The sequence below is a fragment of the Bidens hawaiensis genome, unplaced genomic scaffold (genome assembly GCF_021521415.1).
Source record: "Bidens hawaiensis isolate Kalapana, Puna unplaced genomic scaffold, B.hawaiensis_p1.1 tig00006171_1, whole genome shotgun sequence".
Lineage (NCBI taxonomy): Eukaryota > Viridiplantae > Streptophyta > Magnoliopsida > Asterales > Asteraceae > Bidens > Bidens hawaiensis.
The window spans coordinates 197,431-225,120 of NW_027491409.1; positions in this window are offsets into that span (position 1 = coordinate 197,431).

Genomic DNA, 27,690 nt, shown 5'->3' on the forward strand with positions numbered 1-27,690 from the left:
GGGTATAGCCAAATACGCTTTGAGAATAGATAGAAGACATCATTATCTCTGAGTTGTTGCCAACTTAAAAGTTTGAGCTTAACTGAACCTTAATCCGTATCACAGAAACGATGAAAACCATTTAAGTTATTTACATGCTTGCAACCTGTTTCTCTATGTCATAATACAGCTAAAACACGGATCCAAGTGACAGTCACATAGTTAGTATGATTCCTGTTGGGATCTTTTCTAAAACGTAGTGGTCCCTGACTAGACTGAAATTTGATCCCTTATTTCGTTAAAATTTTTTATAAGTTGTGTTATTGTAAAACTGGTTACTTGGACATGATCATTTTTGTTTAACTCTTTTTGGAAACTTCTAATGTTAAGTGCAAGATTATTCAAACTTAAAGGGCTGATTTTGAAAATACGGGCGAAGTTGTTGAATTTGGCGAAGTTGTGCTTAACTTCGCCTAGGCGAAGTTAAGCGTAACTTCGCCTGAACCAACTCAGCCCTATATAAGGACTTTCAAACGGAAACAGTAACATATATTGCAAATTTTTCCGGCGAACATAATATCAAATCCATATTATCCGATATCGTGTTTTCATTCCGTTTTCGATCCTTGATTTCAGTTTCTTGTGCTCATTGACGGTATGTGTAGTCAATATCATTCACATACTTACTCGTTCGATATAGTTTTACCCGGTTCGAGACCTCAGGTCGTCGAACCTTCAAAACCATGATTTTCACCGTTGTGTTACGTGTTCATGGACGTCCTTTACGTCTCAATATCATTAATCCATGCCGTTATTCACTGATGGATCGTCAAATCGGTCCGAAAACATCGGATCTAACCCTTTGAATCTGAACAGTCGCCGTTTCAGATTCAGGCGAAGTTAAGGTTTAGGCGAAGTTATCCACAACTTCGCCAAGAGATTAATTTCGCCTGTGGCGAAGTTATCCGTAACTTCGCCTTGAAGCTTAAGTTCGCCAGTGGCGAAGTTATCCGTAACTTCGCCTTGAACTCAAGTTCGCCTATGCCATTTTACTTAACAGTTTTTAGACGAAATTATAGTTGAAGCGAAGTTGTTCCCAACTTCGCCTCACCTATAAGTTCGCCTGTACAGGTTTAATCACAACTTCGCTCATGGTACTTAGCGAACTTGTGAGCTGCTTACACACTGTCTAACTTGTTTTGTTTGGTGCAGATATGGCTGCTATTGGTGGTGCTGGTGGTGATGATGGTGATGAGCAACGACAATTCTTTCCAGCCCATAACCAGTACATCACGTTAGATCCAGACGCACGAGGCGTCGAAGACTACAGGGAGATTATCACGTTTCTCCTGCGATCAAGAGTCTTTCACGCGCTGACAAATACACTGCCTATTTCTCTGCCTAACATTGAAGACTTTTGGCAGACAGTGTACTACGATTGCAGGCCTGAGCCTCCGGTGATGCGAGCAACCGTAAATGGTCACAACATACAGTTTTCCTCGAAAGACATACGGTTGGCTCTGCAGTTCGGTGAAGAAACTAGAGATGACCCAACGGAGTTCGTAGCTCCTTTCCGGGATGGAGCTTATTTGAGGATGGGTTATTCGGGTCCGCTGGGGGACTCACAGAGGAGGAAAGGGTTTCTGCTAGATCAGTGGCGCTTCCTGATGCATGTTTTAATAGTATGCATGTCCGGCAGGAAGGCAGGAACAGACGGGATGGGCGCGACGATGCAGTCGGCCATGATAGCGCTGACTTACAACCGCAGATACTCATTCAGTCAGCTAATCTTTTACGAGATTGATCGTCAGCGAAGGGCTGTGGCGCGCGAGCGATTCACTATGTATCCTCGTTTCTTACAGATGATCTTAAATCATGTCGCTCCGTCGCTGCCACAGAGATGCCCAATAAGATACGTAGAATGCGTGACGAAACGTATCTTTGCTCAGTGCCGCACCTCGAGCACTCGTAGCAAGCCTGAGCTGCGTCCCAGGCATACTCCTTTATTCGGGTATCTCATCAACCCGGAGTATGTTCCTGCAGGAGGGGACGAGTTCAGAGACCCCCAACCACATCAGGCGGCAGCACCTCATGCTGTATCAGCTGCGCCTGTGGTTTCTACTGTTGCCTCTGCTGCTGTGCCAGCTACTGTATCTCATGCTGTGTCTACTGCTGAAGACGTTGATCTTAATGCTGCCTTTGGCGTACATGGTGTGTTTGATATGGATGTCTCGGGTCCTCAATTTATGGATGTTACCAGAGCAACTACTTCGGTAGCTGACTCTGATCTAGACGAGACGTTTGCTGAGGCAAGAAGACTTATGGTGTCTCGGGAACGGACTACGGGAAAGAGACCGAGAACGGAAAACGAGGATGAGGAAGAAGTTGATGAAGAGGAGGCAGTGCAGATTGTGCTTAGACGTTCAAGAAGAGAACAGAGAGGTATAGGTTCGGGAGCTGGAGAATCTTCAAGACTAGTACGTTTTGCTCCACCTGCCTTGTCTGGTATGTCTCTTATTACTACTACAGCACAGGTTACAGCGGTCGAGACGTCGGCCCCAGCAATTGTGTCCCTACCACCCCAACCGCTTAATCCACCGGTGGTAGTTGCACGATTTGTGGAGTCGACAATCACTTCTACTGCAGTGTTACCAAGTGTACCACCTGCGGTCACTTCTGCTGATGTCCCGCCAACTCCAGCGCCTACTTCAGATTCCGAGAGGATTACATCACTAGAGCGGATTGTTGCTGATCAGACAAAGACCATTCAAAGCCTAGTGGAATCCAATCGACTACAAGCTGCCCTTCTGGTTGAACATGGAAGAATAATAGATGCCTTCAAGGATTACTTGGCATCTCAGGGGGAGAATACTTGTAGGGGCGATGAGTTGAGAACGAAAAGACGAGAAGATCATGACGATGATCCCAATGCACCTTCCGGTGCAGGTGATGAGCTGCCAAGAACCTCTCAGGCTCTTGGGGCTTCCACAACTGAGGGGGAGTCTACAAATGCAGCTGGTGATGATGTTGTAGTTGTGGATGACGACGCTGATGTTGAAGACGTTATCGATGCTTTGAAGGAGTTGGATGAGGAGGAGGACGATGAGTTGATGGATGATGACGACGTGTTGCCTATGGATGAGATTGAGAGGATTGGAGAACAGATTAATGTGGAAGATGTATTAGAAGAAGGTGAGATTGTGGATGATTCAGTGGAACATGAGATTCCAGCTGTTGAGAGATCAGAATTGGGGGATGAGAGCGTGATAGAAGATACAGTATGGGAGGAGCAGCCGAACTGGAAAGAAGGCTGTGCTCAGTGGTTTGTTAAAACCAAGAAGCCTGCAGTGCCAACGATGTTCAGAAAGACTTATAATATAAAGGGCTATGCAGAGTCAAAGAAGGGAATCATATGCTGGTTGTACGACAAAGAGCTGAAACTATTTGTGATCAAACGGTACGACGGCATTCAGTACTTTAAGAGATTGTTGAGATCTCTGAATTCCTTACCAGAATATGAGGTGAAAGATTTAGCGAGATTGGGGCTGATCAATAGAAGCAATGATGATATGGCAAGAATCATTGAGAAGATCGTATGGAAAGAAGCCATTAAAGACAAAAAGTTTGAACTGCTAAAGCCTCAAAAAGGAAAGTTGATAGAAGACAAAGATCGTGGAATGAGGGCTGACGGCAAACCATGGATGGTTATGAAGTATAAACCAGTCCGTCATTTGAAAGAAGTACCGATGAAAGTTATGCCCAAGAACGTCCTAAAAGATTTAAAATGGTGGTACGTAGATTGCGAGACAGCTGAGGCGGTAATGGAAGATGAGGATGAACAAGAAGTACTTCGGGTTTACGACCCGATGCATCTTGTTAATCTATCGAAGGCTGATCTGAAGGCGCTCAACGAGAAGAAGATCTTCTACATTCCTGCTTGGAAGGATCAAGCTAGGAAATATCAAGGGGTAGTGTCGGTATGTGTGAGAGAAGGGGCGCACGCGTAGAGGTGAAGATTACAAGACTCAAAGATTTGAAGATCAAGATATGAAGCTACTGCCAAGGGGGAGTCTGTTGGTACATGTGTGTCAGTAGTTCATAGTCTAGCATTTTTAATCGAGTCTGTAATGTAATTATGTTTTGTTTATGATTGTTTTGTAATACGCGAAGTTGTCAACAAGTTCGCTATGGCGAACTTGTTGAATCAGCGAAGTTATGGACAACTTCGCCAATGGCGAAGTTGTCGTGTATAAAACTGTTTCGCTGAAACAGTTTGAGAGTAGTTCATTTTAGGGTTTGTTGCAGTTGTTCAGTGAACGTGTTCGTGTCATAGTCTGTAACAGTGACCGTGAGTCACGTGTTCGGTTATCAATATAACGTGGTTGAGTTATTGCTTGTGTGATTCTATCTCTACACTCGTAACTACCTGCGCAGGGATTCCGCACCTGCGTTGTTAGCGATATCCCGTGTACAATCCGTCCAGGAACCTACAAGACTTGACACTCATAGGCATCTTGGAGTAGTTGTTGCTGGGAATACTTGGAGAGCAACTACTCTTGCTTACCTGGGGTTGAGAACCACTCGATCCACCTACTACATAGCAAACATCACCATTTGTGTTGACTGACACATGCCCCTCATGTGATGAGTTTGCGCTCGACTCTCCCTTCGAGTAGTAGGCAGCTGATTCAGTCTTCAAACATGAGCTAGTGTTGACTTTAGCACCATACATACCTGGATCTTGAACCTGATCCGTAGGTGTCTCCTTTCTAACCATGTTAAGCTCAAAGGTTCGGAGCTTGTTAACTGCCGTTTCTAGATCATATGTGGAAAAGTCTTTGTCTTCCCTCATCAGCACAGTTTACATCTCCCATTTTGGTGGGAGAGCATCTAGTAGCTTCTCAACTATTTCTTCTTCTCGGTAGGAAATTGAATAGTTGCTCAATTCAGTCATCAGATGGTAATATCGAGTGATAATATCATTTAAAGATTCATTCTTCAAATACTTGAAGACTGAGAACTGGGTTTTGACAATTTTATCTTTGAAGCACGGATTCCTACGTTCCCTTCAAATCTGTTCTCAAGAGCTTCCCAAAGCTCTCTTGCTGACGTGTACTTTCTAAACGTATGAAGGATCTCTTGTGGAAGAGCCATAGTAATAGCAGCATGAGCCTTGCTCTCGGCCTCATACATCTTTTTTCTCTTCTTCTTCCATTTTGCTATACTTTTTGATTTGATCACGACCTTCATACTCCATAACTGGTGGAATATAACCATCCTGGATGCATACCCACATCTTCGCATCCTGGTATTTGACGTATTGTATGAACCGATCCTTCCATGCAACGAAATCGGTTCCCTTCAGCAATCTTGGGGCCTTAGTAGCTGACCCTGCTTCAACTTCCATCTTCACTAACTCAGAGATGTTAATCGACGACATCTTTCCCGAAAAGTAAGAAACCCGAAAAAAAAATCAAAAAATTTTCTGAAAAGTACTGTAGGCGAAGTTACGGATAACTTCGCTTAAGCCTTAACTTCACCGCTGATTAACTTCGCTGAAGAACTTCGCTGATGATTAACTTCGCTTAAGGTAAGCGAACTTAGGAGGTAGGCGGAGTTGTAGAGAACTTCGCTGAGTTGGGCGAACTTGAGAAGGTAGGCGAAGTTGTGGATAACTTCGCTTAACCTTATATCTTCGCTGAAACCCTACGTATCCTGACGGCAACTTCGCCTGATGAACACGGACGTTATTGCAGATCTGAAATCTGGATTTTACGAGGTTTTTGACGGTGCAAAGGCTTGAATACGATGGTAGGAGGTAAGATTGACTCAAAAACACAGAAAACACGTCCCGCGAATAGTCGAAACGGGACGATTTCTACACCCGCGTGAATATCCCGAACCACACAATCGAGCAAATGCTTTGATACCAATTGTAGGTTCCCTGGACGGATCGCACGAGATATCTCGATCAACTCAGGTGCGGAATCCCTGCGTAGATCGTTACGAGCGTAGAACACGAATCACACGAACACACGATACGATAAACGAACACGTTATATTATAACTCAAACACGTGATACGATATCACTATTACAGACACACGTTACAGCTCTCGTAACAACTCGAACAACTAAACGATTAACTTCTAAACAGCCCGTAACCTAGAACTATATATACACGACAACTTCGCCTGGCATGTTCAGGCGAAGTTGTCCATAACTTCGCTTGTCTAACAAGTTCGCCTAGGCGAACTTGTTAACAACTTCGCTTAAGACATATATAAAACATAATTAACATTACAGACTCGATTACAGACACTAGACTATGAACTACTGACATTATGCACCAACAATTTCTAATAAACATAATATTAATGTGTTAAATGTGTTATCTATATTTATACCATTAGATTGTTATTAAAAATCCCAAAATATATATTATATGATAATTATGTATTTAACAGTTAGTATTAAATTATTTATCATATTACAAGTTATATTTATTTATATAAATTCATTATATTATTTAAAAATTTATTTATTTAAATATTTGTATAAATGTATTATGTTTTTACCTCATAATTTGTTTATAAAAATTATATTGTAATGGTTTTATATTCAACTCATATTTATTTATTTAACCTAATAACAGTGATTTCAAATTAATAATAACCATAGAGTTCAATCAACCAATCAATAACCATTCTAATCCCAAACATAATTCAAATCATCGAAATCTCAAATCCACTACTCGTGTTGTATCTTTTATAATTAATTTATATTATATTATTTAAATAGGAATTTATATTTATCATATCATCACTTATATTTCGTTCATCCGATCAGGTGAGTAATCATTCCTCTTTTTACTTATTTTTACTGTTAGTCATGTGTGTTTAACAGTTTATACCTAACGTGTTATTTGCTTGCATGCTTTACTTGAATACATGTCCGAGAGATTCAACATATTCTAAGTTTAGTATGATCATACGTCCGTCGTGTTAGCCATCGTTCATTTCATCTGACATCGAGCTTACCGACATCATTATTTACTTGCTCATTGGTTAAATTTCTTAACTCACTTGACATGGTTTTCGTTTCTTATATTATTATTATATAATCATGAAAATCTTGTGATTTACTCACTCAACCTAGTGTTGGCAAAAGCTATTGTATTTTTAACACATATACAGGTTATCGTGTGATGTGATTCTCAAGCTTGTTTTGAAGAAAACTTAGGGTTGCATGCTAGAAAATGAGACACAAGAATTAGAATTTTTTGTATTTTGTTTTATTTGATTTAATATTCAATTATGTACTTTGATTAGTTTGATGTTTATGATTATTTAAATGAACTTAATAGATATTGTCACCTTTAATATTGTATGATAGTAGCTTGAGAGCTGTGAGCAATCTGCTCACCCCCTGGCATTTCCGCTTGAGGTTAGGGTGTGACAGTCATCATTGGTATTAGCTCGTTCTTCTCATTCATTACTACGGTCATTCCTCCCTTCTTGGGTACTACTTGAATTGGACTAACCCAAGGTGAATATGCGATTGGGTAGATTAATCCGGCATCAAGGAGTTTGATTTACTTCTTTCTTCACCACATCTTGCATGTTGGGATTGAGACGTCTTGAATGTTGGACCATAGGTTTGTATTCTTCCTTCATGAGGACTTTGTGAGTACAAAAGGAAGGACTGATGCCCCTGATATCCATGATCTTCCATGCGATAGCCTTCTTATGGTTTCTAAGAACCATAAGAAGTTCGTCTTTATCCTCTTTAAACGGTGAGATGAAATAATTACTGGGAGTTGAGAGTCTTTTCCTAAAAAAGCGTATTCAAGATGGTTTGGGAGTTCTTTTAACTCTAAGGCTGGTGATTCTTTAATTGATGGTTTTGATTTTTCATTACATTTGGTGATCTCAAATACTACTTCTGATGCTTCTTGATTGTTGTTAGCATCGAGATTTTCGTTTTCTAAAATAGGTTTGGTGACAGTTTCGGTTAAGACATGTGTTTATAGTTTGTCACTGATGGAGGAATCTCGCACATAGAAACTCACGATAGAATCGATAATGTCAACACAGTATAATGTGTCTCGTGATGTTGCTTATGTTTCATAGATTTTCCTATGTCAAAATTGATTGCCTCGTCATTGACACTGAGAGTGAGTTTGTAGGTGCAAATATCAATAATAGCCTTTGCAATGGCTAAGAAGGGTCTTCCTAAAATCAAAGGTACACTTTTCTCTTCCTCCATGTCTAAAGTTACAAAATCTATTGGGAAAACAAACTTCTCAATTTTGATAAGTATGTTTTCAACAATTCCCCGAGGATATTTAACGGATCAGTCAGCTAACTGAATGCTCATGCGGGTGGGCTTTGGTTTTTCTATCCCTAGTTTTGCAATAACCGCATAAGGCATTAAATTAATACTCGCTCCTAGGTCAGCCAGGGCATTACTAAAAAACAAATTTCCTATGTGACAAGGGATAGTAAAGCTCTCTGGATCGGTCATTTTTGGCGGCAACTTGTTTTGGAAGACAGCTGAGGATTTTTCACTCAAGGTGCACACGAGAGTTCCTCCAGCTTTCTTTTATTGGCCAACACTTCTTTAAGAAACTTTGCATATTTTGGTATCTTAGTAATGGCTTCGATGAAAGAGATGTTGATGTGGATTTGTTTGAAGAGTTATAAAAACTTCCCGTACTGAGCTTCCAATCTCTCCTGTTTCAGACATCCAAGGTATGGAATAGGTGGAACATAAGTTCGGACTGGTTCCTTAGGTTTATGGTGCCTGTCGGGATCAATCTTTCCTGCGTCTTCTCAGGAACTTCCTTCTCCATAACTGGTTCTGAAGTTGGTGAGGCAACAATGGTTATACCACTTCTTAGTGTAACAACGTTGGCTGCTGCATTTGGGTTTGTTATTGTGTTGCTTGGAAGAGTGCCAAGTGGTCTTTTGGAAAATTGTCGGGTAGTTTGTCCGATTTGATTTTCTAGATTCTGCAGTGATGCTTGTTGACTTTTTAGGTCAGCTTCATGCTTTAACAATACTCCGCTGATATCAACGGCTCTTATGTCGGCCTTCTTTTCCGCTTCATTTGTCTTGGTCATGATTTGGATCAACATTTCTTCTTTTTCTGAGTAGTTCGGATTTTGGTTGCTACTGGAACTTTGTTCTTGAAATTGAGGTTTAGGTTATGATTGATTTATCAGCCTTTTTTCCGAATCCGGGTAGAGTTTGAGTGTTACCTCCATCCTTCCAACTGAAATTCGGGTGGTTTCTCCATCCTGGTTTGTAGTTGTTACTTAAAGCGTTGTTTTGGTGAGCGATGAAGTCAGCTTCTTCCTTGGCCATAAGGACTTGTTTGTAGTCACTTGTCATATGTGTTCCTCCACTGATGTCACATGTGATCTTGGTTTTTGATAGTTCAGCTTGAAGGTGTTCGAACTTTTTAGAAAGTGCTTCAAGCAGTGCGGTGACAAGAGTGTTGGAATCGACGCGATGAATTCCTTTATGTGTTGGTGTAGATCTTGGTGGGTTATAAGAAAAACTCTTCTTTGCTACCTTCTCCATGATTTCAAATGCTTCGTTAGGTGATTTGGATCCCAGGTCCCCACCGATGACTTGGTCGATGGCCTGTTTGTTTTGACTGGATTGTGCGTCAAAGAAAGTTTGTACTTGTAACCATACGCTCAATCCATGATGAGGAAATCTTCTCAAAAGACTTTTATATCTCTCCCATGCTGCGTGTAATGACTCATCATCATCGGTCCGGAATCCGGTAATGCTGACTCGGTATTTGGCTGCTTTATCAGGCGGAAAGTATTTGAGGAAAAACTTTTCAACCATCTGGTCCCAGTTGGTAATGGAACCAGAAGAAAGGGATTCTATTCATTATAAGGCTTGTCCCCTTAGAGAGAAATGAAAGAGTTTGAGCTTGATCTGATCTTCTGAACAGTTTTGAATTTTAAAGGTTTCACAAATTCGTAAGAATCGAGATATATGAGAAAGAGGGTCTTTTTCAAGGAGACCATGAAATTGAACTGAATTTTCCACAATATGAATGGTGCTTGATTTGATTTCTTAAGTTTCGATGATTTCGGGTGGAGCCACTCCATTTCCGTAGCCTTTGAGGGTTGGCTTGGCATATTGGCTCATGTTTGGTTCATTGTTTTGTGCTTCCATCATTTCTTTCGCTTGATTTTCTCCTGATGTCGTGGCGTCTACTGATTCGTCATTGGTTCTTTTAGCGGTTTCTGTTGCCCGTTTGCGTATTCTTCGGTGGAAAAGTCGTTCCGGTTCAAAAATTGGAGAAACAAGCTCAGGTCCGAATGTATAGGACATACAAGAGGTTAAATCAAATTTAAACTTTTAAAACTAAAGTAAAGGTTAGTTAAAGTTAAAATAAAGGTTAGGCTAGCCTTAAAATAATAAAAATCTAATCTAATGGTTAGCAAAAAGGAAATAAAATAAACTTTAAAAATTTATATAATTATAAAAAATAATTAAATTAAAACTTGGATCGTTCTCAGAAACGTACCGCCTTCCCGGCAACGGCGTCAAAAATTTGATGGTGCATGTGCGGTGTGGTAAAATAGTATGGAGATTTGGATTTAAGCTTTCGCACAAGATCATGTTTTAAATTTATAAAGTGATTTCTACTAAGACTAATCACACACAAAATATGAAAGTGTACATATCATATATGTAGAATAGTATTGGTAATAACCAAGTTTCGATCCGTGGACACAAATGTTTCTAATAATAAAACTTCGTTTTACTTTAATCGGAGAGTTTAATCATTTTTTGGCTTGATTTTTATATTTTAATAGAAATATATAATATATACGTGACAAAATAGAAATTCTAAATGATTAAATCAATTATATGAAGGTTACCATCTAAGATCAAAAATCCACTCCATTCTTCCTTGATGATTATTAAGTAAACATTTGATAAACTTTCCCTAATAATATATCATAGAATAGCCACTCATTTCTAAGTGAACATATTCTATAACATAAAAGAAAGTAGCATGCATATTTTCAAGTCCACCCTTGCTTAATCTCATACTGCCACGAGAATGACAATTTTAGTAGGCAAATAGTTTAGTAAAGTAGAAAGATTAGGATTGACTTCGATTTCTCAAATACCAATTCTAACAACTTTGGGTGGTTATACTTTAGTCACACAACCTCCCCTTGGTTGATGTAATTGGGTTATAATTACACATTCCATTAACATATGATTTCTTTAACTAGCATGATAACCTAAGCAATCGTGTTAAAAATGTTATTTTAGAATTATCAAAACTAGAGAAATAGATCATAGCCTATATCTCATCATTTCTAAGTACAATATAAGAATCCATGTTTTGTCTTAAATAAGTTATCAAGGTATTCTTTTCACCATTTCTAGTCTATAAGAACATGAGTGAATCATGAATGATTGTTAATCATCAGTCTTGATTTGTTGAGTTAAAGTGATAAAACATTTTTCATCAAAGGATAATTTCAAAATAACAATGTACTTTACTAAATTAAATCACATATTTAATATAATAATCAAGTAAAACAAAGCTTCTTTATTGAAATTAGATGGTAAATGTAGTTTAGCTAATAATGAGCATGGTTATGAACATTAAAAGAGATGAAGATAACAAACACACGATCAAACTAGAACAATCTAACCATATGTGGATGAATCTTCCTTCTTCAATGGTGATGGATGATGATGATGGATGATGGTGATGATTGATAAAAAATTGGATCGATAAACAATAATATGAACACACATTAATATGGAAACAATTTCTTTATTAATTTGAATGTGTTTGTGATGATTACAATTAACCAGGGAGGGGTATTTATACCCTCCGGTGACGGTTATTATCGGCGACGGTTACTCCAGCAAAGGACGCGATGTTTCATATAACGTTGCATCGGTTCTATGTATCATACTTACATTTTATACACAAACTATCACCTACTTACAATTATGGTACTAAACTATACTAACGATATTTTCTAACATAGTTTACTAAACATTAATAAACTTAACAGGGTCGATGATAAACTAACAATCACCCCCTTAATCTCGATCTTATATTGCGAGGTCCTTGACACCTAGTAGTTGCGCATCTCCATGAACTTGATTCTTGGTAATACCTTCGTTAGTATATCTGCCTTCTGTTCCTCGCCACTAATGTGCTCCACTTCGATTTGTTGCTTCTTCAAACATTCTCGTATGAAGTGGTATTTTGTACTTATTTGTTTGCTTCGCCCGTGAAACACTGGATTTTTCATCAATGTTATCGCTGACCTGTTATCCACAATCAATGTCACTTTCTCTTTCTTCCAACAAGTCAAGTCTTCTAACAATCCTTGTAACCATAAGGCTTGACATGCAGCTGAGGCGGCTGCCATGAATTCAGCTTCACAAGATGATAGAGCAACTGTAGATTGTTTCTGAGTATTCCATACAATTGGAGCATCATAGAAATAAAATACTGTTCCAGTTGTGCTCTTTCCATCATCAACGTCCATGTTATAGATGCTATCACTATAACCCTTCAATACTTTTCTACCTCCTTTCTTGTACTGAATTCCGTACTCGATTGTACCTCTTGCGTATCTTAGTAAGTGTTTCACGACTTTCATGTGAGCTACTTTTGGCAAGTGCATAAACCGACTTGCATATCCTACTGCAAAGTTGATCTCGGGTCTTGTATGAATTAGATACCTTAGACATCCTATCAGCTTTCGGTATTCTGTTGCATTTGCTTCAGCTCCTTCTTCATTCTTTGATAATTTTAGACCTAATTCCATTGGGTATCGCGTAAGATTACATTCTATCATCCCAATGTCCTTTAGTAGCTTCTTTGCATAACCAGATTGCTTTAACGTCACCCCTTCTTCATTTTGTAGTACTTCGATCACTAGATAGTACTTTACTTCTCCAAGATCACTCATTTCAAATGATTTCTTCATTTGCTGCTTGAATTTTGAGATATCTTCTTTATCGTTTCCTGTTATGATTAAGTCATCAACATAGATGCCTACTAATAACTTTCATTTTCCCTTTTCACGTGAATACACTGCTGCTTCTCTTGGACATTTCTTGAAACCAAGGTCCTTTAAAGTATTATTTAATTTAATATTCCAAGCTCGTGGTGCTTGACGTAGTCCATATAACGCTTTTATTAGCTTGTAGACCTTGTTTTAAGCTCCTGGTTTCATGAAACCTTCAGGTTGTTCTACGTATACTTCTTCGTTTATTTCACCATGCAAGAACGATGTCTTGACGTCGAGGTGATAAATAGTCCATCCTTCATGTGCATCTAGTGCGAGTAGTAATCGAACGGTTTCGATTCTAGCTACTGGTGCGAATACTTCTTCATAATCAATATCATGTCTTTGTACGTATCCTTTGTACGTATCCTTTTGCAACCCATTGGGCTTGTGTCCGGTAGGTAGGTTGGTCAGTGTCCATGTTTTATTCTTTTCTTTAGAATCTAACATGTCTTTAATTGCCTTTTCCCATGCATTATTTTCAGTCGCTTCTTTGTAATTAATTGGTTCTTTGTGCATTTATAGGATTTCATTTCCATACATGTCAACTCCTTGAATTACAAAATCTCCATGCTGTTAGTGCACAGTTTTGGTGTCCGTAGCGATCGAATAAGTTATAGGTGGTTTAGTCTTTGTATTTAACGTATATTGTAAATAGCCTATAAATAAGGAGCTTATGCTCATAATTTAGTAGAGAACTAGTACATAGATGTAAATTATCCTCTCCATAACTTATTATTCTCTCTAATGTATTTACACTAAATTATCAATAAAGTATTATATTTAAAGTATCGATTTCGTGTTGATGTATCGTATTAGCGGCTAGATCTTGGTCTCTATGACGTTCTCTCACATGCTCGTCCATGGCTGGAGCTCTTTCATATATTTCGTCTAAATTACGTAGACCTTGAATTGGTGTGTCATCTATGTTAGTGTCTATCTCTTCACTTTTAGTGTTTTCATTTACTGATTCATTTTGTGAAAACACAGGAGATTCATCTTTACCTGGACTGGATGAGTTAGAGTCTATTGAGGGTGTACTTTGCCCTATTGATTGTGATCCTTGGCTTGGTGGGGTACTTGGGGTTCTTGGTTCATCGGGATCTTCCACATAGGTCTCATCTTGATTATCATCGGTTGTGATTAATTCTCCTTCGACCACAAAGTCTACCCATTCGGGTCCTTCATCGGCGTTCATGAGATGACTCTTCCAATCCCATGCTTTGTTTTCTTCAAATTCCACATCGAAGCTCACCATTACTTTATTTGTATTTGGATTATATAACCGATATGCTTTACTTCCTGGTTCGGTAGCCAAAAAATGGTTCTTTCACTTCTATCATCAAGTTTCCTTAAATTTGCTGCAAGAATCTTCACGTGAGTCAAACAGCCGAACACTCTCAAGTGTTTCAAATTCGGCTTTCGCCATGACATTGCTTCATATGGTGTTATGTTTTCGAGGGCCTTTGTTGGTGTGCGATTTAGCACATACACTGCATGTCTCACTCTTTCACCCCAAAAGTTTTGTGGGACATTCATACATTTTAGTAGGCACCGTGTAGTTCTGATCACGGTCCTGTTCTTACATTCTACCACTCCATTCTGTTGTGTAGTGTAAGGGGCTGAGAGTTGTCGTAGTATACCATTTCATTCACAAAATGTCTTGAACTCTTTCGAGGTAAACTCTCCTCCTCTGTCGGTTCTTAAGGTCTTAATCTTATGACCTGTTTCGACTTCAACTACTTATTTGAACTTAATGAAAAAGTTCAATGCTTCATCCTTAGACTTTATGTATATGCCCACATATATCGAGAGTAATCATCCACCAATAAAAACACATATTTGTTACCGTATTGTGTTGTTGGTTAGATTGGGCCACCTAGGTCGACTTAGACTAATTCGAGCGGTTGCTTTGCTCAAAATTGTGTTTGAGCTGGAAATGAGTGTCGTGTCTGTCTTCCAGCTAGACATATATCACCTACTTGTGGATTATGGGTGAAATCTGGCACACTCTTGGCCATATTTTTCTTAACAATCATTTTAACGGACTCGAATCCAATATGTCCGAGTCTTGCATGCCACAACATTGACGTCTCGTTTGCTTTTGTAAGAAAACACATTGATTTTCCCATATCAAGCTTTACTTTGTAGAGACGATTTTGTGATTTTTCCACCTCCATCAGGAGATCACCAGAGTCATCATATATCCATAAAAAATCATTCTTTATCCGTATATCACACCCATTTTCAGTAGCTTGTCCTAAGCTCAAAATGTTATTTCAAAGATCGGCTATGTAATATACATTGGTGATCGTCTTTTCTTCACCATTATTGCAATTTACTCGTATTGAGCCTTTCCCTCTTATCTTCACATGCGAGCCGTCTCCGAATTTTACTTCTCCATTAATGTCCTCATTTAATTCATAGAAATGAGATTTAATGCATGTCATATGGTTGCTTGCTCCGTTGTCTAAGTACCATATATCTTTATTACTTGGCTCGGCTTCGGATTTTCTTGGTGTTATCTTTCTTCATTGAGGAAAATTGCATCTTCCTATTTAGAGCTACAGCTAGCTAATAAGAGAGTTTTTATTACTTGTTCTGTTTGAACAATATTGGCTTCTTCTTTATTCTTGGACTTTTGACACTGAGATGCATAATTGTTGGTGCATGATGCCAGTAGTTCAGTATCTCGTATTTATTTGTGTCTGTAATCATTTAAATTGTTTGTTTTGTGCTGAACTTGTTTTTATATGTTCTCCTTTGTTTTAGCGAACTTGAATTTGAGCGAAGGTAAGACAACATCACCTAGTATGTTAGGCGAGGTTGTCGAGTTATATATACTCTTAACTTCAGCTCTTTAATAGAACTTTTGACGGATGGTTTGTGTGATTTTCTGAGTCACGTGTTTGTTTCTTTGGTCACTAAGCATTGCAATATAACAAGTATTATCATATATACTCGTGTGTTTGTTTAGATTCAACGTGTCAATCGTCTCAACACTCGTATCGTATACGTGGGGATTCCGCACCCTCGTGTTACGAGATACTCCTGTGTAGATCCGACTGGGAACCTACAATTGGAATCAGATCATTTTGCTCGTGATTGTGTGGTTCAGGATTATCACACGGGTGTTAAGATTGTTCCGTTAGACAATTCTCGGAACTATTTTACGTTGAAATACCTCCTTGTTGTCAGTTGCTCCTCATCACTCATCAATTACACCTTCAAATCACCCTCGCAACCTTCGAAATCAACCTACCCAACCTACAGAACTCTTTTGTTCTTCTGGCAAAGTTGTCGTCGCCCTAACTAGGGTTTGAGCGAAGATATAGGGTTTCAGTGAAGTTGTGGTGCTAGCGAAGTTGTGTTACTAGCGAAGTTGTGTTACTAGCGAAGTTACAAGCGAAGTTGTTTAACTTCGCTGCTTACTACACACAAAATCTTGTTTTTAAGTTCTAAGTCTTGTTTCGTTCAAGTCTGACTTCGATAAACATCACTGAACTGTTAAAGATGGAAGTTGAAGTTGGTTCAACAACTAAAGCTCCAAAATTGCTTAAAGGTACTGATTTCGTTGCATGGAAAGATAGATTTGAACAGTATGTGAAGTATCAAGACGCAAAGATGTGGGTCTGCATTCAAGATGGGTACATTCCACCAACATCCATGTTTGAAGGTCGTGAACAGATTAAGAAGTAGAGTAAGATGGAGGATGATGAAAAGAAAATGTATGAGGCGGAAAGTAAAGCACATGCAGCTATAACCATGGCACTTCCACAAGAGATTCTTCATACTTTCAAAAAATACAAAACTGCTAGTGTTGGAACCCGTTTGTTCGTATCAATCCAGTAACAATAACAATAACAGATCTCAGATCTGTGTATAATCGATTAATATGTTTATATGGATCTAGCTCATAATTACTATAGATTTAGTGTTGTTTATGTATATGTATTATCAGTATCTGTATATAGGTAGTTCGTATAATATTAAGATGAAGATCGAGAGAGGAATCGGACAAGGTTTCGTTAATTAAACTCTCAAAAACTTCTTAAATTAACAGTGAACAGTGTTCACGATATATAGAAGATCGGTCTGGTTCGCTAACATCCCCTAGAGAACCAGACACTACTTCGTTACATACATTAATTAGACGAAACACCCCCTGATTCGTTAACATCCCCTAACAAATCAGAAGGGAATACACTTATTGTCTTAGTTCGCTAACATCCCCTAGCGAACTAGACTTTACACATAACGAACTAGATAATAATTAATCTAATTATTACATTAAATAATAAACAAAACTTTAACGACAATTACAAAGACTCAAGACGCAAAACCGTGCACTAACAGACACCCCCTCGTCTTGAGCACTTTGTCTTTAAATTATTTGAAGCGCTTGGACTGCCAGTCTCTGCAACTATGAATTCCATGCTCATGACACACACGAACAACTCGTTGGAATTGCATAGCCAGGTCATAGTCTTCTTGGCGCTCGAACAAAATCTGCTTCCTGTGGATCACGTCATTGTCTGTCTCTGATAAATTAACCAACCACATCGGGTCGATTTTCTTGTTGAGCTCAGTATTCAGTCCTCTACCAAGAACAATGACGGCCTCGCCAGTACGATTGTCATAGTACCAGCGGTTGAAAGAGAGATGTATATTTTGAGGCATCGTCTTCACTGGAACCTGTTTCATCATCTTTGGCGGCTTCACCTTCAGGACAAGTTTTCTCCAGCCAGTCCTCGGATCAATCTCGTCAATATGCTTACGTCTTGGGACCTGGGCTTGAAAAACTTGAAGCCATGATTGACCTCGAACAGTAAGTGTTGATGGAACCACTCAGCTGTTCGGTAACTCCCACGATTGATAAATAGACGTCTCGCGAGGGTACGAACATCCCAACGCTGTAATGTCAGAACGTCCCTTATCTTTTCATAGTACTCGATCCCCTTCTCCCATTTGATTATACATACTTTCAGCTCAGAATCATAAAGCCAGGAGAAAATATCACCATGTACCTTGGAAACCGTCTTGAAGGAGGTCACTTGATTTGCTTTAACCCAAGCTGCAGCTGTGTCTTTTCGTTCTTGATCAACATAACGATGTGCCTGAATAATCTTACCAGCAGCTTTAAATCTAAACCAACTCAGAATCTCTTCAACAGACGGATCAAACGGTTTACCAGTATAAAAACCCTTTACTTTGGACTTCTCTTCAAGATGGTCCTCTGCTTCTTTAATTACTTCTTCATGGAATACCGGAGCACCTTGATCAACATTAGTGTGTTGATACAAGTTCGGATACTCCTCAGCAGTTACATCTTCCATATCAACATCCTCATCTTCATAAATAAAGTCTGTACTCATCTGAATAACGGATCATCTTCTAAACCTTCCTCATTCACCACTTCAACATCAGGTTCAGTTTCTAACACAATTAATTGTTCGTCATTCAGCCCAAGCAGTATGGAAATCTGCTCCCGTGTCAGAGACCTCTCCACAAACTCCCCAACCTCTATCCCATCCCTGTTCACCACACTTTTAACTACCCCCGATCCATCCACAAATATCACAGTATTATCCGCAATCATCTCAATTGGTTTAGCAGCAGTTGGATCTTCATATATGATAATCTGTTTACCCGAGTCTTCACCGCCACTAGTACCAGCACCGGAAGATGAACCATGCGATTGTTTAGGCTCACCTCCTGCACCAGACTCATCAAGGACTTTATCATCATCTTTGATTTTCTTCAGGGCATCTTCTTTGCATGTCAGTTGAAGGATTAACTCCTCTTGTTCCTTTAATATAACCCCCTAGACTCAACAATCGTACGCAACGACTTAGTCTCTTTCTGACAAAATGAGATATAACTCATCAACCGTCGTTGATTCTCCATAAGTCTTTCTTGGTTCTGACGATCAGCTGCCATTTGGTTTTCATAAAGATGGAGAAGATTCAACAGCATCTCAATTTGACGGTTTGGTGGCATGTTAAATAGTGATGGATGTACAGGTTGGATTGGTCCCTAAGGCACCGTGATTCTAACAAACGAGATATCACTTGGAGGTGGTGGATTAGGAGGACGAGGATGAGGAGGCCTCATCGAGGGTGTTGAAGGGACAGTAGATAATGTAGCAGGAGGCCTTGGTATCTCAGATAACGCCATTTGAGTGATTAAACCAAGCCTTTCATGGGACACTAACGTCGTCGTCAATGTAAGCATCGGAGTGCTAGTAGTAGGCGGCACTGCCGAGCGTTGAGGCGTTGATTGACGTGGTGGTGGAATCCCAAAAATTACCCCAGCCCCCTCTGAAACACGTCTCTTCTTTGATGTCTCACCAGTTGCCACCGCTTTCCCTTTCCGTTTCCTTTCTTGTTGAGCTGCAATGGTGGCAGCTAAAGCAGCATTGACTGCCTCTTGTTGCTCTTGAAAAGCAGCATTACCAGCTCCACCATTACCATCATTATCATCATCATTTCCACCATCATCGTTCCCATTTTCTCCCCCTTCACGCTCGGAATCCTAATCGTCATGGATCCAGCGTTCATTAGGAGGACATACATAATTCGGATTGATTATATGACCAATCATCCATTTATTTTGTGGCTTCTCCTTTCTATAAGTTAACATTCGATGCACAGTTTCAGCTGTCATGTGTTCCGTATGAAGTATATCGTTCACCAACGTCTGATCAATAGCCAAATTCGGAATTAAATCTTGAATAATCAGTTGTAGAAAGCGAGGATACATCAAGAACTTCTTTGACTGAAGTGTTTGCTGAACTTGTTCTTTCAAATGATCAAAGACTAGTTCTGAGAAGTTAAATGGCTTGTTCAAGATCAACGCTACAAAAACTGACTGTAAGCTAAGTCTACATTCGTCAAACCCACCACGACGGCCACTCATACAATGAAGTAGAACTTGTAGAAGATACTTGTATGGTGGACATAACCCATTCTTGTTCAACATAGATTTATGAATGCCACCACCATAACGCAAGCGTGTGAATAAACCTTTAACCAGCGGCCTGTCGAATTAACTTGGGTTGTTATCATTATCACCAAATTGAAGTACGCGGCGAATGACCTCAACATCAATCGTAATCAGGGTTTGATTGATTGTAGCTCGAATGTATTTATCGTCCTCAACATATTCAGTTGTATTCCAAAATTGCCTGATAATACACAGATACACTTTAGGTCTAGCAGTTATAGCATAGTGTATCACTGAGCGTCGTAAGAAGGCTAACATATCCCCAAACAAATCTACATTAGCCACATCTTTATTCACGAAAGCACAGATATTATGTTTCTTGTCAAATGGTAGTAAAATAACATCGTCTTGTTGTTCTTGTTGTGGTGATTGAACTTGTTGCCCTTGATCGGCAATTGGTGGATCTTGATTTACTTGATCAGCCATGTTTACTGTATAAATATAAACAAATATGAGAAATGTGAAGACGTAATATGTATTAAACATCAATATATGTCTAGTTATTTATAAATGGTGTATATTCATTGTCAAAAGATATGTGTATTTAATTTATTTACGCGTTTAGACAATTTAAATACTTTAATTATTTAATTAAAATTGAATGTCATTCGTTAAATATCTCACCGATTCGTTACTATACAGTAACGAATCGTGCGATTCGCTATCAGGTAAATAAGCTAACGAAGTAGTCTTAGCGAATTACTATTCAAAATGACGAACTAAGGATCTAGTTCGTTATACTTTAAACGAATCCACATCTGATTCGTGAACTAAGTTATTCGCTGAGCTAGTTCGTGTATGTCCTTAACGAATTAGACACGAAACAGTTCCAATTCGCTAAGGAGAACGAATGGACAAATAATTAGACTTAATCTTTGACCTTCAAAGTTAAAGTCAAAATTGCGATGAACACAGATAGTCAACAATATGAACCCAGAGGCAATTAATCCATAACTATTGTTGAATCATCAAGACAATGAACGTGTTGAACTCGGAAACACACAATGAAGCTCATGGTGATGAGATTGAGACTCAAAACCCAGAGATACCGAGGTTAACCGGAGCAAACAGAAACACAAAAACTATGTAAACATAATCAACCCGACAAACTATAATCAAACGTCGATTAAAATCTACCCAGGGTATCGGAATCGCATTCCGAACACATTCAATCATAAATAAGCAATTTTATCATAACAAATCATAAATAAAACGGGTTTATAAACTCGGAAAAACCCTTAAACCTCAAACATCCATAATTAGTCTTTGAATACATAATCATTTTCGACGAAAACCACATCGCGATGATCGTCTATACCTTAGACACACAGAGATATCCTTAAAATGTCGAAATGTGAAAGTCGAAATTTCAGAGAAATTTTGAATAGAGTGACTTTAGGGTGAAGGAAGAAGACGAACGGTGAAGGACTGTTCATGTTTCTTGTCCTATATAACTTAACACGCTACCCGAGGTACACAGTGTACGAATTACGCAATTCGTTTGAATTTTAAATAACGAATTAGCTAATTCGCTATTCCAGTTTGTTACCTTTGGGTAGCGAACAAGACATGATTCTTGTCTTGATTCGTTAAATATGTATAACGAAGAAGGGATGTTTCGTTACAGAGTGCGGAAGCGAATTAGGTGAGCGAACTAGAAATCAGTTCGCTAAAGAATCACCTAGTTCGTTATCCATAAATAACGAAGTAGCTTTTAACGAATTAAAATCTTTATTTAATTTTAAATTAAATAATTAAATTAATTAAATAATGAATTAATTAAATAAATTAAAATTTTAATTTAAAAGAATTACTGAGAACCGTTTTATCCTGATAACTAAATACATTAAAAACCATTTCATTTTTACGAAACATAACTTAAATGCATTAAATAATATGTAAAATACGAAAGATAAAAATATTTTTGGTATTTTGTAAAAAATTAAAGATTGTATTTACAAAATAATATCCGAATTAGAAGATAGACAATCTTTTTGTGTTTTTCAATGATTTATCAAAAGCAACACATATTTTTGTGTTTTTGTTGAGTTTGAGCAGAGAATCATATTGACCAAAATGCCCTTCTATCACAGTTTTATATTTCAGCGATATTATGACTGGCGTTAAGTCGGTCATTGATATTGTTGTCCACTTAAATCTTATGACAAACCTTCGAGCAATTTTGTGATATGATTTATGGTTCCATTAGCGCACAGAATATCAGAAACTATCAGCCCGTAATCTCGGTTCAAGCTTAATTTGATTTTTGTCAAATCAGGTTTCCTTTACTGTGAGTAAGTATGCACGAGTCCATCTGTCGGCTTACATACATTGTATCCCCTGGGTCCGTTTCTTATTGGTATTGAGACGCACGCAAGGTAGGAACAATTGTATAACTAACAACGGATTTTGATCAACTCAATAATTTAGATTGTACAGAGTACAACAGAGACCAAGTTTAATGACTTTGGGTTTGCTCTTAGAAGCGAGTTAAATATTCATGCTTATGAATACCCAGATGAACGCTTGTTATTTGCTTTATTATGTTTTTGGGTGATCAACAATTATAAGGCTTGAGTATGATCGGTTATTACATTTCTGCCATCTTCACTGAGACCTTTGCTAGAGACTAACACCTCTTTCAATTTGGTTTTTCTTTAAGTTTATATCACTTACTTTACTATAACAGCTTGTATAAGACCTATCAATGCACCAATGATTAAGCACACAGTCTTTTAAGCTTATTTCTTTCTGGATTTGGGGTCAAATAATCAATGTACTATCATTTTCTCTTTTTGCTTCAAAACTCAAGATTTTGAGGAGCATAAAACAAAATGATTTAAAAATTTCCCCAGTTAATTTAAGTTCATAAATTAATAGCTATCCTATCCATCAACAAGTAGAGAACATGACCAAAACATGCAAGCACGCTTCACAAACTTAAATAACTGACTAAATTCTCGGCTAAAATTAAATAGAAAGCTTAACGAACGCCCAAGTACTATCCATTTGTTAGATAAATGGCTAACCCGAAGATTTTCAAGAAATTATCAGTACCAAACATATACAAGTATATGTTCTTCGAAATAGAAGTAAATGACATAATTTTCAGCGATCATAAGCAAAAATCTTTTTGGTTTTTCTCTTTACAAACTAAAAACACAATCTTTTTGTCTTTTTCGGATTTTTCTTTACAAAGAAAAGAAAATTCACATTCTTTTTGACTTTTTCAGAATTTATCTGTACAAACAGAAATCACAATCTTTTTGGAATTTTCTAATTTAAAATGTTTATGGTTTTTCAGATATTAAGATAAAACAAGAAAGACAATATTTTTGACTTTTCTATGTTTTCTAATGTTTTTGGGTTTTATCTATACAAACTCAAAGCATAATATTTTTGTATTTTCTAGAATTCACCCCCTAAAACCTAAAAACAGAGGGAAATTTAAACTAGAACAATAATACAAGTAAAGATAATTATCCTAATTTTAGGATCTCAGCAAGGGTCTTCAATCCATTTAAACCAAGCAAAAAATTAAAACGTGTTTTATCAAACGCTTTGGCAAATAGATCGGCTTTTTGAAAATCAGTGTGTACTTTCTCAAGATCAATTAATTTCTTTTCAAAACAATCTCATATAAAATGATTCGAATATCGATATGTTTCGTTTTAAGATGTTGTACGGGATTCTTGGTGATACTAATAGCAGCCGAATTATCAATCAAGATGGGAGTAGTAAGAAACTTCAAACCGTAGTCGCGAAGATGTTGTTGTATCCAAAGAACCTGGGAACAGCAACTCGAGGCTGCAACATACTCAGCTTTGGTGGTTGAAATGGAGACCGTTGTCTGTTTCTTACCCTGCCAGGAAACAAGCCGGCTTCCTAAGAATTGACATCCTGCTGAAGTAGACTTGAAATTTATCTTGCATCCTCCATAATCTGAGTCTGAATAAGCGGTAAGATCGAACGTATCATCTTTGGGGTACCATAACCCGATGTCAGTATTTCCCCGTAAATATTGCAGAATACGCTTGACCGCTGCCAGGTGAGTCACTCGGGGACTAGCTTGGTACCTAGCATATAAACAAACAGCAAACATTATGTCGGGTCGAGAAGCAGTTAAATACATTGAAGAAGCAATCATAGCACGATAGAGGGTTGGATCAACGGTATCCTCCAATTCATCCGGAGATAAATTGTGACCCACGGGAAGAGGAGTAGAAGGGAAATCTCCGGCAGTAATCTTGAATCGGCTCAAGACGTCGTTCACATATTTTGTCTGATGAATGTAGATTCCCTTCGCAGACTAATGAACCTGCAACCCTAAAAAGAAATTCATCTCTCCCATCGAACTCATTTCGAACTTGGTTTGCATAGACTTCTCGAATTCCTTACACAATGAATTGTTTGTAGACCCGAAGATTATGTCATCAACATAAATCTGAAAGAGGATAAGATCATCACCAACAGTTTTATGAAATAAAGTGTAGTCGACAGTTCCACGTTTGAAGCCGTTATCCGTCAGATGGTCGGCGAGCGTGCCATACCAAGCTCTCGGGGCTTAATGTAGACCATAAAATTCCTTGTTTAATCGGTAAACACGGTCAGGATAATCAGGATCCTCAAAACCTGGAGGTTGTAGAACAAACACTTCCTCATGAAGTTCACCGTTGAGAAAAGCACTTTTAACATCCATTTGATACACTTTGATATTTTTGTACGCAGCATAAGCCAGGAAGATTCGAATTGACTCTAATCTTGCAACTGGAGCATAAACCTCAGTGTAATCAATACCCTCTTGCTGATGAAAACCTTGCACCACCAAACGTGCTTTGTTTCTCACTATTGCTCCACAATCATCTTTCTTACACTTATATACACACCTAGTCGGAATTGCCTTCTTGACTCTAGCAGGTTTGTCGATTAAATCCCGAACACCTAAGCGTGCAAATTGTTGTAATTCTTCTTGCATAGATTCTACCCAAGAAGGATCTTGCAGAGCCACACGAGGAGTTGTAGGCTCAACTTGAGATAGAAAACAAGTAAATTTAGCAACAGTTGCAATTTCAGATGCGTGTAAATCAGCATGAGCACATAGAGCATTATTGTCACTTGAAGAGGCAATTTGATGTCGTGTCTGAAACCCTACACCAAGATCTCCAATAATTTTTTCTTATGGATGGTAATTATGAATCCTGAGAGTAGGATTTTCAGAAAGAGCAACGTTTTCAAATAAGTTAGTATAATTTTCACCCAATTCAGGAGATGAAACATTATCCTCATTCACAATTGCATTATCATCGGATGAAGATGAAGCAGTATCATAATGAACAGGAGATTCATGATCAGGTTCTTCAGTTGGAGCAACAAATGGAGCTTCAACATCATTGGAACTAGCAAATCTTGGAATTTCCAAATGTTCTTCAAAATAAGCACGGACTAAATCTTCATCTGGATGATAGATTGATGGAGTAAATGTATTAAATAAGCTATCGTAGTCAAACATAGAGCATTATTGTCACTTGAAGAGGCAATTTGATGTCATGTCTGAACTCCTACATCAAGATCTCCAATAATGTTTTCTTGTGGATGGTAATTATGAATCCTAAGAGTAGGATTTTCAGAAAGAGCAACGTTTTCAAATAAGTTAGTATAATGTTCACCCAATTCAGGAGATGAAACATTATCCTCATTCACAATTGCATTATCATCGGATGAAGACAAAGCAGTATCATAATGAACAGGAGATTCATGATCAGTTTCTTCAGTTGGAGCAACAAATGGAGCTTCAACATCATTGGAACTAGCAAATCTTGGAATTTCCAAATGTTCTTCAAAATAAGCACGGACTAAATCTTCATCTGGATGATAGATTGATGGAGTAAATGTATTAAATAAGCTATCGTAGTCAAACATCCAATCGGGACCTTTCCCTTGAGGAGGAGTAGTGTACCGTTGACAGTCCACATGGAACCATTCCTCAACACAACCAGATGTAAAATTATATACCCTTTTCTTTGGAGATGCATACCCCAAGAAATAACCTTCGATCGCTTTTTCCTCAAATTTACCGCATCCTTTTTCAATATTGTACAAGGACACGCAAAGGGTTCCAGGTACTTTAAGTTAGGCTTTCGATTGTTCAAGAGCTCATAATTTGTCTTCTTGAGTCGTTTAACAGTCAAAACCCGATTAAGCGTGTAACAAGCTGTCTTCACCGCCTCACTCCAGAATTGGACAGGAAGCTTAGAATCACCGAGCATAGTTCTTGCAGCTTCAATCAAGGTTCTATTCTTTCGTTCTGCAACACCATTTTGTTGAGGTACATAAGGTGCATTATATTCACGGTGAATTCCTTTTTGAACACAAAAGAAATCCAATATAGTGTTTTTGAATTCAGTTCCATTATCACTTCGAATTCTCCTCACTTTTTGTTTGTAAAGTGATTCGATCTTAGCGATAAGATTTTGTACCAAAACAGGCTTTTGATCTTTCGAACTCATAAATAAGACCCATGAGTATCTCGAATAATCATCAGTCACGACTAAACAATACCAATATCCAGAAATACTAGCCCGATTCACTGGACCGAACAAATCCATATGAAGTCTTTCAAGCGGAGTATCAATGGAATTCAATACCTTAGATGGGTGCGATTTCTTCTTCTGTTTGCGTTTCTTACAAGCAACACAGTGATCGGATAACTTAAAATTCTTTAACGACACCCCATCTACCAGATCGTTTGTCATTAAATAATTCATCTTTCGAACATGTATGTGACCCATTCTTCGATGCCAAAGTACGGAGTCTTTCTCGGTTGCTTTCGAGACAAAACACGTTCCGATCGATGTTGATACTTTAGTATTCATATTCAAGACATAAATATCATTTGATCGTGGTGATCGCATGACAACCATATCCTCGGGAATCACATAACCCTGTTTCAGAATAAGACACTCTTTATCTGTAAATACCATTGTGTATTGCTTATCACAAATTTGCGACACACTCAATTAATTATGATCCACCTTATCACAATAATTAACCTTCTCAAACGTAATCTTCCCATTTGAAACATCACCCTCCTGTGTAATCATACCCCCATAATTCCCGGCAAACGCCATATAGCCCCATTAAATATTTCTCACATTTGATAAGAGGTTGAGATTTCCAGTAATATGACGAGAACATCCACTGTCCATGATCCAGTTTTCACCAGAAATGGTCTTGGATGAACCCTACACACAAAAGAAAATGATTAGTTCAAAAAGGCAGCCCAGGCCTCAGTCTTGGGTACCTTTTGGTTTCCTTGAGAAAAGTTAACTTTAGCTGCATTCAATTGTTGTTCAGCAACTTGGGAATAAGTTACAGGTTTCTTCGAATTTCGTCTTAGATACGCAGCTTGAACCACATTTAAATTAACATTTTTTCATAGTGGTTCAGTAGGAATAAACTTAGTTTGACAGAACCATGAGTTCCATTCATATGAACTACTTTTCGAGGATGTACATCTGAAAACATGATATGAGTATCATCAGCATACGACACTAGTCGTTTTAGAATCTCCTTTACTACAGGAACCGGCTTAGAGTGGTCCTTGATAAAAGGATGAAGATTCTG